Consider the following 15,751-nt stretch of genomic DNA (forward strand, 5'->3'; position numbering starts at 1 on the left):
ACCCTTTGTTCCTTAGATAAACCAGTCCACGCCCTGAAGAGAATCCCGCAAACCACCTTGGCAATCGAAACGCATCGGCATTACACAACACAGGGACTTTCGCATTTAATTAAGTTTCCCCCAGTCTCACTACTGGATCTAATGTTTTTTTTGCCCGTGGGTAGCAGCTTCTTAAATTGGTTACACAATGTGGATGGTAAAGGATGTCCTAGTAGCTGCTTCTTTTGTGAACTATGACTGGTGATATAATGTTTCGCTAATTGTTGTTATGTATCACTGTAGGAGAGTAGGGTCTGCTTCCTATGGTCACCCCCACTTTTTGCTTTTGCTTCACTGGTTTTCGACTTAGATGTGACTGTGGGCCTGCTAATCAGACCCACAGCCCAGCTGTTCTCTCTCTAAATTCATACTATGTACTTTAGGTACATAACCCAATTGGTAAGGATCACCTTATAGGGCCCTGTACAGTGTACCTTAGGTACCCAGGGCATAGGTGTACCCTAGGCCTACCAGGGGCTGCAGCATGTATTATGCCACCCCTGGCTGGCCTCCCATCATGACACAACTTGCTGATCACTCAGCTGGGGCAAGGTCGTGTAATCACCCCTTGCTTAGGTATAGTATTCCTATACCTACCTTATATATAGACACATGGGTAACCTTTCAGTCACTCCTATGGCAGGCCTTAACAATCCTGAAGGCAGAGTGCTTGGTAACATGTGAGATGGTGCTCTAGCATGAGCTGAGCCTGTCTGCAGCTTTCGGAACCATGTCCTTATAGCTGTTCTATGCTACCGCCTACCATATACTCTTAAAGTGCCTTATAATCCTCGCGGTTATGGTAACTATGGTTTGGCTTTATCAAAACATGTCGTGTAAAGTGTCTAACACTTTGGAATACTACCCCCACACCATTTCTGGCAATGAGGATAGTATTCCTCCCTTCTAGAGGGAGAAGACATGTTGAAGACCTACTACCCGGTTAAAGTTAACCAGAGCCCCAGCGTCACAAAATGGATGCTGCTGCCACAGACACAAGTCTGACCTCCTGCTGCTGGGAGTCCTTCCAGCAAGGGAGGCTTGGACAATAGGTTTCCTGCCTTGGGAGGTGCTAGCACCACCCTAGACAGGGCTTAGTGTATTGGGGCAGGGAGGGATGAAAGAAACGAGACACTGCCTGAGGCACAGAAGGTGTCCCATGCATAGTCCGGTTCAAACCGGCGCTGGGGCACTCCAGCCCCAGTCCTGGCGCGAAACTGGACAAAGGGAAGGGGGTGTAACCACCCCCCTCCCTGGTCCCACCCATAGGAGGGACGGATAAGTTACTTACCTGTAATCCTAGTTCTCTTCCAGGGGTATCCTCATCAAAGTCATAAGCACTGAATATTCCCGCCCATGTGCGGGGACCCCGGAAATAATAAAATTATATATGAAAAACATATATATACAGCACTGTATATGTATAAACATATATTATTTTTTCCAAGCAAATGCAGCCCCCATAGAAGGCTAGACAATGTAGACACAAATATCCACTAATCCACCATAGGTATAATAATACACCTAAATCTCTTTTTTTTCTTTTTTTTTTAATGAGGTAAAAACTCATGATAAAGAAAAGAGAACACTGTGCAAAACACAGATCCACAAAACATTGTTAGCCTGCAGGCTGCATTGCAATACAATACCATAGAGACTGAAAAGCCTTGTACAGGTAAAAACTGGCACCGTGCCTTTAAGGCAGCCCTGACTCCAACATCCCATCATGCCTCAGGGGTGACAGTTGGGTCAGTTGTTCTTTGCGGGACCGTAGTCCTAAACCCAAAGATATACTTCTTCCATGTTTAATAATACAGTCCTCTCATTTGCCTGGGGAGGCGGGTGGGTTGCTTATGACTTTGATGAGGATACCCCTGGAAGAGAACTAGGATTACAGGTAAGTAACTTATCCTTCTCTTCCAGGGGATCCTCATCAATAGTCATAAGCACTGAATAGAATAGCAAGCCCACCTTCCACCTGCAGGCAAATGAGAACTGCACTATACATGGAGTATAACCATTGAAAAAATCAGTTATTGAACAGATTCCTCAAGGAGGCTTGTCCTACTTGAGTGTCTGCTCTGGTGTCCGAGTCCAGACAATAATGCCTCGTAAATGTATGGACAGATCTCCAAGTGGCTGCTTTGCAGATCTCAGAGAGTGGGACATTATTGAGAAAAGCAGCAGTAGCCGCTTTCCCTCTTGTGGAATGCGCTTTAGGTAGAGCGACCAATGGCTTCTGAGCCAGTTGGTAAGCCAATTTAATGCCTGACACAATCCACCTAGCAATGGAACGTTTAGATGCAGCAAAACCTGTGCGGACAGCACCATAGTTTACAAACAATTGGTCAGATTTCCTGACAGCCTTAGTCTTATCTAGGTAGAATTTTAGAACCCGCTTGTAGGAGAGTAGGGTCTGCTTTCTATGTTCACCCCCACTTTTTGCTTTTGCTTTATTGGTTTTCGACTTAGATGTGGCTGTGGGCCTGCTAATCAGACCCACAGCCCTGCTGTTCTCTCTCTAAATAAATACTATGTACTTTAGGTGCATAACCCATTTGGATAGGATCACCTTATTGGCCCCTCTACAGTGTACCTTAGGTACCCAGGGCATAGGTGTACCCTAGGCCTACCAGGGGCAGCAGCATGTATTATGCCACCCCTGGCCTGGCCTTCCATTATGACACAACTGGCTAATCACTCAGCTGGGGCAAGGTCGTGTAATCACTCCTTGCTTAGGTGTAGTATTCCTATACCTATCCTCTATATAGACACATGTGTACTTATCAGCCACTCCTATGGCAGGCCTTAACAATCCTGGAGGCAGAGTGCTTGGTAACATGTGAGATGGTGCTCTAGCATGAGCTGAGCCTGTCTGCAGCTTTCGGAACCATGTCCTTGTAGCTGTTCTATGATATAGCCTACCATATACTCTTAAAGTACATTATAATCTTAAACGGTTATGGTAACTATGGTTTGGCTTTATCAAAACATGTCGTGTAAGGTATCTAACACTTTGGAATAATACCCCCATCCCATTTCTGGGGATGAGGATATTATCCCTCCCTTCTAGAGGGAGAAGACATGTTGAAACCTACTTACCCGGTTAAAGTTAACCAGAGCCCCAGCATCACAAAATGGATGCTGCTGCCACGACACAAGTCTGACCTCCTGCTGCTGGGAGTGATCCCGGCACGGGAGGCTTGGACAATGGGTTTCCTGCCTTGGGAGGTGCGAGCACCACCCCAGACAGGCCTTAGTGTATTGGGGCAGGGAGGGATGAATGAAACGAGACACTGCCTGGGGCACACAAGGTGTCCCATGCATAGTCCAGTTCAAACCGGTGCTGGGGCACACCAGCCCCAGTCCTGGCGCAAAACTTGACAAAGGGAAGGGGGTGTAACCACCCCCCTCCCAGGTCCCACCCATAAGGCGTGACCTAGCAGGCAACCCAGCCCCCCAGATTAGTATAAGAGTGGCAGCTGGGCCCCAGGAGATTAGATCATCCTGAACCTGCAACTTGAACAGAAACTCTGGACCTTCGACATTCGACGAAAGAAGAAGACTGGAGAATCCCCCTTGTGGCCAAGGAGTGGCTACCCTGTGCAAACAGGCACCATCAAGAGACTTACCCTTTGCTTTGCTGAAGTTCTACGAGGGACCGACTGCAGAGCCTGACCAGAGCCTTGACTTCCAGACTTCTCCGACCCTGATCCACATCCACAGCCGAGCTGAGATCCGTGGAGGCGACGAGAGACGTGGGACCAGCTACCTGGGAAAAGTGGCGAGTATCTTCCAGCGCAGCTTCTGAGGTTCCCTCGAAGTTGTGCACCGGGGATTGAGAAGCCCCAACCCCAAGCCCCATTTGCACCGAAGATCAGCCCCCCACACTCCACGAGTCCTGCGTGGGGCCCTTCTGCATTTTCGTGCTTGCCGCGTCTGTCCTGTTGTTTGCCCGTTGGCTAGCGGCCTTTGCGACGACACACCTTCGAATCTTCACTGCTGGTTTGGCTCCTCCAGACTGGCTCCCGCTCCTCTGCAAAAGAGAAGCACCCCAGACCTTCCCAGAAGCAAGTCCTCCATTCTTCGTGGGTTCCACTTGCCAAGGCTTGGTGAGTCCTAGTTCGACTTCGACGCCGCCGACAGCAAGAGCCTTCATGGGACAGCTCGCCCCCTGGTCCTGGTCGTCCTCAACGTCTCCTGGTACCTGTGGCTGCTGCGACAAGCTTCACCTCTTCACCTGCAATCTTCACGACATCGCCTGGTTCCTTCCTGGTTCCACGTGGTCACTGGCTAGTGACCTTGACTCTGTCCCTTCTGCTTGCAGGTACCCTTCCTTCTTAATCCCGGCCTTGGGATCCACCGGACACTCTGCACTGACTGCCTGTCAGCAACTTTCCTTCAGGCATCCATAGAAGTCCACGACGAAACCCGACGCAAGTTCACACCTATGCACCCGCAGCCCGTGGGCTAGGTAACTTGGGTACTTCGGTGCTCACAAGGGTAGTGACTATCCTAGGGTCTAGTTTCCGAGTCTCGACTTTCTAGCTACTCCAGAAGTGTCCTAAAACTGCTTATTTCAAAACTGTACTATTTCTATCGATTATACGCATTACGCGTGAGTGTTTCCACTCTGCACCTGAATCCCTTGGGCCTCCCACTTCCTAACTGTTGGTAGTGTAGTGTAGCCCCAGCGATTCCCTAGGCCTAGGCCTATCCTATTTCCGTGACAGTGGTCCTTATACCACTTCTTTAGTATATGGTTTGCGTGGCCCTAGGGCCTAACTGTATTACTTACCTGTGTGACTTAATGTATGCTTAAATAAGACTGTGTTGTACTTACCTTGAATCTCATAAAGAGTGCTGAGTGTTTGACTAGAATAAATACACTTTATTTTATATGTATATCTGTTGTGGTGTCCTTTCATTTGGTATTCAAGGGATTATGGGCCTTATGTAGGTAAATTACATTTACCACTTCATAAATACCGAATGTTACCGATTCGGTATTTATGAATCGGTAAATGTAATGTAGGTAAAAAAATACCGAATCGGTAAGTGTCGGTATTTTAGAGTCGGTATTTACCGATTCGGTAATGGCAACCTGTATCTCATTGATTCCTATGGGCCAGGAGGCCCATAGGAATCAATGGGAAGCCAGTTACCATTACCGAATCGGTAAATACCGAATCGGTAATGGGGGGAGCTTAATCAAGGGTGGCAGGGTGTCACATTGAAACCCTGTTGCACCCCTGATTTCTGCATGTGTGCACATGTGGCACACATACATGCCCTGAGGGCATGTGTGTCTGCCACATTGCACACATCTAAGGGCTTAAAAATGCATTAACTGAGTCATTTGTCATTTACCACCAACTTTCAGTTGGTGGTAAATAACGACTCCCCACACCCACCACACACTCCCCCTACATCTCATTTCTGTATTCGGTATTTACTGAATCGGTAAAATTACCGATTCGGTAATTTTACCGATTCGGTAAATTACCGAATACAGAAATGAGCCCCCTACATGTCAAAAGCCTAAATACCGGTCGGTAACGGTATAAGTACCGAAAATCGGCCGTTACCGACCGGTATTATGCTACGTACATATGGCCCTATATATGGTATCACAGCTGGCTTCACATGCCATTCAGAGTTTAGCCTAAGACTGCTCTTGTCCATGCTACCACTAGGATAGCTGGTCTATAAGGTTGACTTTACAACCAATCACCATAAGGGTTGTTTGGACTGATATAAGGTGTACACTAGAACTAGTGACATCATACATCAGGCCAACTTCTCACATTGGTGAGCAGCGGTTGGGATCTGAGCTTGCTGTTGTAATACCATTGTAATCTTGGGATACTAAATTGAAAGATCACACAGATATTGTTTAGGTACATATAACATAGATTATAATACTTAAGTCCTACTGGACTTAGTTGTTGTAGGTTGAGGGGATTAACACACCCTGACTACAACTACTAGAGAGGTTTAGTAGAAACAACTAGTGTAGGTAGGTGCACACACCACACCCTCACTAGATCATGTCTCTGGGAGGAGATCAAGGAGATTCTCTCTCAGGAGGGGCAGATCTGAGAAAGATCCCCTCTAGATATGATACCCTAACTTTTCAGGAGATGAGACAATTGTGTACGTCCAGAAAGTTAAAACAGGGTGCAAACCCTACCCTCCTTCAGCTAGTGCAGATCCTAGAGGAATATGATGCTCTTAGGGCCTCACAGGCTGGTACCCTAGGTACAAGGGAGGGTCTACCCGTCACAGATGAGTCAGAGGGGACTTCAGATGAAGAGGTAGACAGCCAGGGCCAAGTAGGAAGACTTAGTCAGGCTAACCTAAGCTTACATGGGAGTTTGCATGGGGTCCCCCCATACGGACCCCCAAGTGGGCTTAACCAGAGAAGCAGGAGAGACAGATCCCCTTCAAGGGAATCCATCCACTCCCATGTCTCTAGCATCTCTAATGCCTCTTCTCAAAGGGGAATGACTTCCCCCCAGAGAAAAGAGCATGAAGCCAGAATGAGGGAAGCTAATCTAAGGATTGAGAGGGAAGAACTTGCCCTTGCCAAAGAGAAGCTTGCTCTGGCTAGAGAGCAAAAGTTAAGTGGGTTAGAACCCACTGGTGGCAGCAATATCCCTAAGGATAGAGACAGGCACTATGATAATAGAAACCTGAGCAAGATTGTCCCTCCCTACAAGTGTGGGGATGACATCCACAAATGGATAACTGCTTTGGAGAGGGCTTGCAAAGTACAGCAGGTACCCCAAAGTCAGTGGGCAGCTATCTTGTGGCTCTCCTTCTCTGAGAAAGGTAGAGACAAGCTCCTCACAGTTAGTGATGAGGAGGCAGACAATTACACTGTCCTGAAGAGTGCTCTAATTGATGGGTTTGGCCTAACCACTGAACAATACAGGTTGTTGTTCAGGGATTCCCAGAAGACACAGACTCAGGACTGGACTGACTTTGTAGATTGTGCCACTAAGGCTCTGGAAGGCTGGCTAGTGGGAAGTAAGGTTAAGGACTATACAGGATTGTATAATTTGATCATGAGAGAACAAATCCTTAACAACTGTCAAAACCAGCTACTGCATCAACACCTGATTGATTCTGATCTGACTTCTCCCCAAGAATTGGGAAAGAAGGCAGATAGATGGGTCAGGACTAGAGTTAAGCAGAAAAACCAGAACCAGGGCGGTGATCAGAAAACGGCAGACCAGAAGGGTAATGATCAGAAACAAAAAGACCAGAAATTTTCACCAGGCCCCCAAAAGGCTCAGGGGGAGGGTGGTCCCAAAAAGGATAAAAAGAAAGATGGCCAAAAGAAACCATGGTGCAACTATTGTAAGTCCAACTCACATTGGTTTAGTGAGTGCACCAAAAAGGATAAGCCCCCAGCCACCATTGCCCCTAAGGCAACTGTACCCCCTAGTTCAGCTGTAAGTGGTGGTTCCCAGCAAAAGAGTGTAGTAGGGTTAACCCTGGGAACTGAGGAGGATTCTGGCCTAGTCAGAATACCTACTCAGGCTGTTCTGATCTGTGATGGGGACTTAGCTTTGTCCTCTACTGTAGGCCCCAGTAACCTGGGCAAGTACAGATAGACTCCTTTTATCAACCAAAGAATGGCTCAGGCCTACAGGGACACTGGGGCTAGTGTCACAATGGTGACACCTGCCTTTGTGGACCCTGGACAGATCATACTAGGTGAGAATTACCTAGTGACCAACGCTAGCAATGCCACTACATCCCATAGTGTGGCTATTGTTAACTTCTCCTGGGGAGGGGTAACTGGCCTCAAGAAAGTTGTTGTTAGTTCAGACCTTCCCGTAGAGTGTTTACTGGGCAATGATCTTGAAACTTCAGTTTGGTCTGAAGTGGAGTATAGGACCCATGCAGAAATGCTGGGGATAGATGCACATGTCCTTGCTGTGACCAGGTCACAGGCCAAAAAGTGCACCACTGAACAAGTGCTGGATCCTGAAACTATGGACCAGTCACAATCCAAGAGAAAGAGCAGTAGGGTAAAGGCTGTGCCTTCCCCCCTGCCTCAGGCACTGGATCAGCCCTCACAGGAGGATGATTCTGAGAGCCCTGAAGGAACTGTCCTAGAAGAACTTGAACCTGATGAGGTTGAGTTTCTTGGGACAGGGGGACCTTCAAGGGCAGATCTGAGGCAGGCACACTTAGACTGCCCCTCTCTTGAACCCCTCAGACAGCAGGCTGCTGCTGAGGCTGCAGGGAATGCTCAAGGTACCCATAGAGTGTATTGGGATGAAGGGCTGCTGTATTCAGAGGCTAGAGACCCCAAGCCTGGTGCATCCAGGAGGTTGGTCATACCACTGAAGATCAGAGGCTTCCTTCTTACCTTGGCCCATGATATTCCCCTTGCAGGACACTTAGGCCAGAACAAGACTTGGGACAGGCTTGTCCCTCACTTTCACTGGCCTCATATGTCAGAAGATACCAAGGAGTTTTGTCGCTCCTGTGTCACCTGCCAAGCCAGTGGCAAATCAGGTGGCACCACAAAGGCCCCCCTCATACCACTACCTGTGGTGGGGGTTCCCTTTGAAAGAGTGGGCATAGATATTGTAGGACCAATGGACCCACAAACAGCATCTGGGCACAGATTCATACTGGTGATAGTGGACCATGCCACCAGGTATCCAGAAGCTATTCCCCTGAGGACCACAACAGCTCCTGTTGTGGCAAGGGCCCTACTTGGAGTATTCTCCAGAGTGGGCTTTCCAAAGGAGGTCATTTCTGACAGAGGTGCCAACTTCATGTCAGGATATTTGACTGCAATGTGGAAGGAGTGTGGTGTGAACTACAAGTTCACCACACCCTATCACCCACAGTGCAATGGGCTTGTTGAGAGATTCAACAAGACCCTAAAGGGAATGATAAAAGGTTTACCAGACAAGCTTAGGCGAAGATGGGACATCCTTTTACCCTGCCTTCTGTTTGCTTACAGAGAGGTCCCACAAAAGGGGGTTGGCTACAGCCCTTTTGAGCTTTTGTTTGGGCATCCTGTAAGAGGACCCCTATGTTTAGTAAGGGAAGGATGGGAGAGACCTCTCAGACAACCCAAACTTGATATAGTGGATTATGTACTTGGTCTCCGCTCCAGGATGGCAGAGTATATGAAGAAGGCTTCTAAAAACCTTGAGGCAAGCCAAGAACTCCAAAAAGCTTGGCATGACCAAAAGGCTGTGCTGACTGTTTACCAGCCAGGGCAGAAAGTGTGGGTGTTGGAGCCAGTGGCCCCAGCAGCACTCCAAGACAAATGGTCTGGACCCCACACTATTGTTGAGAAAAAGGGAGAAGTCACCTACTTGGTGGACCTTGGGACTCCCAGAAGCCCCCACAGGGTGCTTCATGTCAACAGATTGAAGGCATATGTTGACAGGGCAGACATGGGCTTACTCATGGCTACAGATGAGGGGCAGGAGGAAGAGAGTGACCCTCTCCCAGACCTGTTGACTCAGAACCCTGATGATGGCTCAGTTGATGGTGTGGTCTTTTCTGACAGCCTCACTGTCCATCAGCAACAGGACTGCAGACAAGTTCTGCAATCCTACAGACATATGTTCTCTCTGACCCCAAGTCAGACAAACTGGTGCACCCATGAGGTGGACACTGGTGACAGTCTGCCTGTGAAGAGTAAAATCTACAGGCAACCTGACCATGTCAGCGACTGCATAAAAGTTGAGGTACAAAAGATTTTGGAGCTGGGAGTCATTGAACCTTCAGAGAGCCCTTGGGCTAGTCCTGTAGTCCTTGTGCCAAAGCCTCACACCCAAGATGGTAAGAGAGAAATGAGGTTTTGCGTGGATTACAGAGGTCTCAATGCTGTCACTAGGACAGATGCCCACCCAATACCTAGGGCAGATGAGCTCATTGACAGACTGGCAGCTGCTAAGTTTTTGAGCACATTTGACCTGACAGCAGGCTACTGGCAAATCAGACTAGCTGAGAATGCAAAGGCCAAAACTGCTTTATCGACCCCAGGAGGACATTATCAATTTGTGGTAATGCCCTTTGGTTTGAAGAATGCCCCTGCCACTTTCCAAAGGTTGGTGAATCAAGTCCTTACTGGGTTGGATGACTACTGTACAGCTTATCTTGATGATATTGCTGTCTTTAGCTCCACCTGGGAGGATCACCTGGTCCACCTGAGGAATGTTTTAGAGGCCCTGCAAAAGGCAGGCCTCAATATCAAGGCCACTAAGTGCCAGATAGGGCAGAGCAAGGTTGTATACCTGGGCCACCTAGTTGGTAGGGGTCAGGTTCAACCACTGGAGAGCAAGATCCAGACCATAAAGGACTGGACTCCTCCAACTACCCAGACTCAGGTCAGAGCTTTCTTGGGCCTGACTGGGTACTACAGAAAGTTTGTTAAGAACTATGGGTCCATTGTGACACCACTTAATGACTTGACCTCCAAGAAAATGCCAAAGAAAGTTCAGTGGACAGTAAGCTGTCAAAAAGCATTTGATGACCTGAAGCAGGCCATGTGCAGTGCACCTATTCTGAAAAGTCCAGACTACTCCAAAGAGTTCATTGTCCAGACAGATGCTTCTGAGTTGGGTGTGGGAGCTGTTCTTTCACAACTTAATATAGATGGTCAACACCAGCCCATTGCTTTTATAAGTAGAAGGCTGACCCCTAGAGAGAAACGTTGGTCAGCTATTGAGAGGGAGGCCTTTGCTGTGGTTTGGGCCCTGAAAAAGCTGAGGCCATACTTGTTTGGCACTCACTTCAAAATTCAGACAGACCATAAGCCCCTCTTGTGGCTAATCAGATGAAGGGTGAAAATCCCAAACTTCTTAGGTGGTCCATTTCCCTACAGGGGATGGACTTCACAGTGGAACATAGACCTGGGACTGACCATGCCAATGCAGATGGACTCTCCAGATATTTCCACTTAGAACATGAAGACTCAACTGGTCAAGGTTAGTTTAATGTCCCTAAGTTTGGGGGGGGGGGGGGTTGTGTAGGAGAGTAGGGTCTGCTTTCTATGTTCACCCCCACTTTTTGCGTTTGCTTTACTGGTTTTCGACTTAGATGTGGCTGTGGGCCTGCTAATCAGACCCACAGCCCTGCTGTTCTCTCTCTAAATTAATACTATGTACTTTAGGTGCATAACCCATTTGGATAGGATCACCTTATTGGCCCCTGTACAGTGTAACTTATGTACCCAGGGCATAGGTGTACCCTAGGCCTGCCAGGGGCTGCAGCATGTATTATGCCACCCCTGGCCTGGCCTTCCATTATGACACAACTGGCTGATCACTCAGCTGGGGCAAGGTCGTGTAATCACCCCTTGATTAGGTGTAGTATTCCTATACCTATCTTATATATAGACACATGTGTACCTATCAGCCACTCCTATGGCAGGCCTTAACAATCCTGGAGGCAGAGTGCTTGGTAACATGTGAGATGGTGCTCTAGCATGAGCTGAGCCTGTCTGCAGCTTTCGGAACCATGTCCTTACAGCTGTTCTATGATATAGCCTACCATATACTCTTAAAGTGCCTTATAATCTTAAACGGTTATGGTAACTATGGTTTGGCTTTATCAAAACATGTCGTGTAAGGTGTCTAACACTTTGGAATAATACCCCCATCCCATTTCTGGGGATGAGGATATTATCCCTCCCTTCTAGAGGGAGAAGACATGTTGAAACCTACTTACCCGGTTAAAGTTAACCAGAGCCCCAGCATCACAAAATGGATGCTGCTGCCACGACACAAGTCTGACCTCCTGCTGCTGGGAGTGATCCCGGCACGGTAGGCTTGGACAATAGGTGTCCTGCCTGGGGAGGTGCGAGCACCACCCCAGACAGGCCTTAGTGTATTTGGGCAGGGAGGGATGAATGAAACGAGACACTGCCTGGGGCACACAAGGTGTCCCATGCATAGTCCAGTTCAAACCGGTGCTGGGGCACACCAGCCCCAGTCCTGGCGCGAAACTGGACAAAGGGAAGGGGGTGTAACCACCCCCCTCCCAGGTCCCACCCATAAGGCGTGACCTAGCAGGCAACCCAGCCCCCCAGATTAGTATAAGAGTGGTAGCTGGGTCCCAGGAGATTAGATTATCCTGAACCTGCAACTTGAACAGAAACTCTGGACCTTCGACGTTCGACGAAAGAAGAAGACTGAAGAATCTCCCTTGTGGCCAAGGAGTGGCTACCCTGTGCAAACAGGCACCATCAAGAGACTTACCCTTTGCTTTGCTGAAGTTCTACGAGGGACCGACTGCAGAGCCCGACCAGAGCCTTGACTTCCAGACTTCTCCGACACTGATCCACATCCACAGCCGAGCTGAGATCCGTGGAGGCGACGAGAGACGTGGGACCGGCTACCTGGGAAAAGTGGCGAGTATCTTCCAGCGCAGCTTCTGAGGTACCCTCGAAGTTGTGCACCGGGGATTGAGAAGCCCCAACCCCAAGCACCATCTGCACTGAAGATCAGCCCCCCACACTCCACGAGTCCTGCGTGGGGCCCTTCTGCATTTTCCTGCTTGCCGCGTCTGTCCGGTTGCTTGCCCATTGGCTAGCGGCCTTTGTGACGACACACCTTTGAATCTTCACTGCTGGTTTGGCTCCTCCAGACTGGCTCCCGCCCCTCTGCAAAAGAGAAGCACCCCAGACCTTCCTGGTCTGCACCAGAAGCAAGTCCTCCATTCTTCGTGGGTTCCGCTTGCCAAGGCTTGGTGAGTCCTAGTTCGACTTCGACGCCGCCGACTTCGTGGGACAGCTTGCCTCCTGGTCCTGGTCGTCCTCGACGTCTCCTGGTACCCGTGGCTGCTGCAACAAGCTTCACCACTTCACCTGCAATCTTCACGACATCGCCTGGTTCCTTCCTGGTTCCACGTGGTCACTGGCTAGTGACCTTGACTCTGTCCCTTCTGCTTGCGGGTACCCTTCCTTCTTGATCCCGGCCTTGGGATCCACCGGACACTCTGCACTGACTGCCTGTCAGCAACTTTCCTTCAGGCATCCATAGAAGTCCACGACGAAACCCGACGCAAGTTCACACCTATGCACCCGCAGCCCGTGGGCTAGGTAACTTGGGTACTTCGGTGCTCACAAGGGTAGTGACTATCCTAGGGTCTAGTTTCCGAGTCTCGACTTTCTAGCTACTCCAGAAGTGTCCTAAAACTGCTTATTTCAGAACTGTACTATTTCTATCGATTATACGCATTACGCGTGAGTGTTTCCACTCTGCACCTGAATCCCGTGGGCCCCCCACTTCCTAACTGTTGGTAGTGTAGTGTAGCCCCAGCGATTCCCTAGGCCTAGGCCTATTCTATTTCCGTGACAGTGGTCCTTATACCACTTCTTTAGTATATGGTTTGCGTGGCCCCTAGGGCCTAACTGTATTACTTACCTGTGTGACTTAATGTATGCTTGAATAAGACTGTGTTGTACTTACCTCGAATCTCATAAAGAGTGCTGAGGGTTTGACTAGAATAAATACACTTTATTTTATATATATATATCTGTTGTGGTGTCCTTTCATTTGGTATTCAAGGGATTATATATGGTATCACAGCTGGCTTCACATGCCATTCAGAGTTTAGCCTAAGACTGCTCTTGTCCATGCTACCACTAGGATAGCTGGTCTATAAGGTGACTTTACAACCAATCACCATAAGGGTTGTTTGGACTGATATAAGGTGTACACTAGAACTAGTGACATCATACATCAGGCCAACTTCTCAGACCGGGGCGTGGCGAGAAATTCAGATCGCTCAGATCCTCCACAGTGGCATCCTAGTGGGGCGCATCCTCACACTGAGCTGCCTGACGGTCCCCAGACACCTCCCAGTCTTTGCCGTCAGCCGCGTAAGAGGCCGAGAAGGACAAGTAGGACGGGGAAAAGGAGACAATTGCCTCTCCCGGGCTAGGAATTGGTGGACAATAGGTCAATCCAAGCTCATCATAGTCCAGCCGTGGAGGCGACGGCGGCGCTGAGGCCGGAACCAGCGGCGGCGCCGAGGCCGGAAGCCAGCCGGCGGCGCCGAGGCTGGAAGCCAGCCGGCGACGCCGAGGCTGAAGCCAGCGGCGGCGCCGAGGCTGAAGCCAGCGGCGGCACCGAGGCCCAAGCCAGCGGCGAGGCCGGAGCCATACGCGGGCCCGAGGCCAGGAGCCAATGGCGGGGGAGAGGCCAGAGCCAACAGCGTCCCAGGGTATCTTGCCGGCGTTGCCAGGGCCAAAGGCGGCGGCACGGGGGCAGAACCACCCAAGGGTTCCACGGGGCCTGAAGGCGCTCCGGAGGGACCCGAAGGGGTAAATAACCGGCCCATGGCTGATAGGAACACTTGCATTCCTTCCGGAGTCGCGTAGGGCCGCGCGGAAGGGGTAGGCGAAGAGCGACGCCGTGTCTTCGACCTGGTATGGCGCTTTGACTTACCTGACCCCGATGCCAATGAACGATGGTGTAGGCTTTGCGACCGGCCCCTCGACCGCCCATGGGCGCGGGTCTCCGAGTGGCACGGAGCAATTGCCGGGCCTCAAAGAACTGTCGGGAACGCTCCCGCAAGTCTTCGGCACCATGGCCCGACAACTGGGGCACGTCTCGGGGTGATGGATGTGCCCGAAGCAGAAGAGACACACGACATGCGGGTTCTCTGCCGACATGTACCGACGACTGTCACAACAGGACTGAGACCCGAGCGTCCCTACTGCTCCAGAAGTCGAGTACTCGTCAAACAAGCAAAACAAGTCTCAGAAAACAAGTCATAAAATGACTAGGAGTACCGCGCTCTCTCAGATCTGCGTTTGCTGGCGCGGAAAAAGAAAGAGCTGACGTCAACGCGCGTGGGCGCGTCTAAGTAGCTCTGACGAGCCGCACGACGATGACCACCGACGCACAGGGGTACTGCTGACAAAAAACTTTCCGGATCCAGTCTGACGCCTGGGGATATTATAAGGTAAGCAATCTATCACTAACGTGTCTCTTTCAGATGGTGTACGATTATAGCACACAACAGCCATGTTGACATACATTCATTAAAAAAAAACGATTAAACGATAATTTGTTATAAGCAAATGGAATGCACAGCTTTAAGGAGGTAAGATCACTCAGTGAGTCAAATGCTTACAGCGGACAGGTGCTGTAAAGAAGTCCCAGTATGCTTGTTTCTGGTCCCGGGAAGACATGACTTGGCAGTTCGGGCTGGACTGTTCCCATGAGGCACAGGGACAAGACTGATTTGCATATAGCTATGTCTGAACTGGGGTGGGGAAGTGAGCTAAAGAATGATGATGGATTCAACCCAGATCTGTGACTGGGGGTGAGTGTTTGAAAAGTTTCAGCACTCAGTCCATCATCTCCTTGTGTTTTTGCTGTTATCTATAGGTCAGAGAGTACAGCTCTGGCAAAGCCACCTGAGCCTTTCCTTCTACAGAGGTTGGCAAATTGAGTAGCTTTAAATTTGCTGACACTAAAACCTGTTATTTACAGCACTTAGAAAGGGCTGGAATGCATTATAAAGTGCTTCAAAAAATACAATAGGACAAACGTATTACTTTCAGGAAAGGAGAGATGGATGCAAGAATATGACCCAAGTAGTGCTGAGCTCAAAATTTAACTGTATGAAGAGGATCGTCCAATACAAATAGGATGCCCATCCCAAGCCCCTGGGGGGAACATCCATGTAGATTGCATTATATGAACTGCAAATC

The 15,751-nt window shown here is 49.5% G+C and overlaps 1 protein-coding gene across 3 annotated transcripts in view; it reads right to left on the reverse strand.

Moving 5' to 3' along the window:
• The window catches only part of LOC146871423 (sodium channel protein type 4 subunit alpha-like), a 1,828,482-nt gene that overhangs the window by 793,480 nt on the left and 1,019,251 nt on the right, over positions 1–15,751 (reverse strand). The window lies entirely within an intron of this gene.

The sequence above is a fragment of the Triturus cristatus genome, chromosome 1_1 (assembly GCF_964204655.1).
Source record: "Triturus cristatus chromosome 1_1, aTriCri1.1, whole genome shotgun sequence".
Taxonomy (NCBI): Eukaryota; Metazoa; Chordata; class Amphibia; order Caudata; family Salamandridae; genus Triturus; species Triturus cristatus.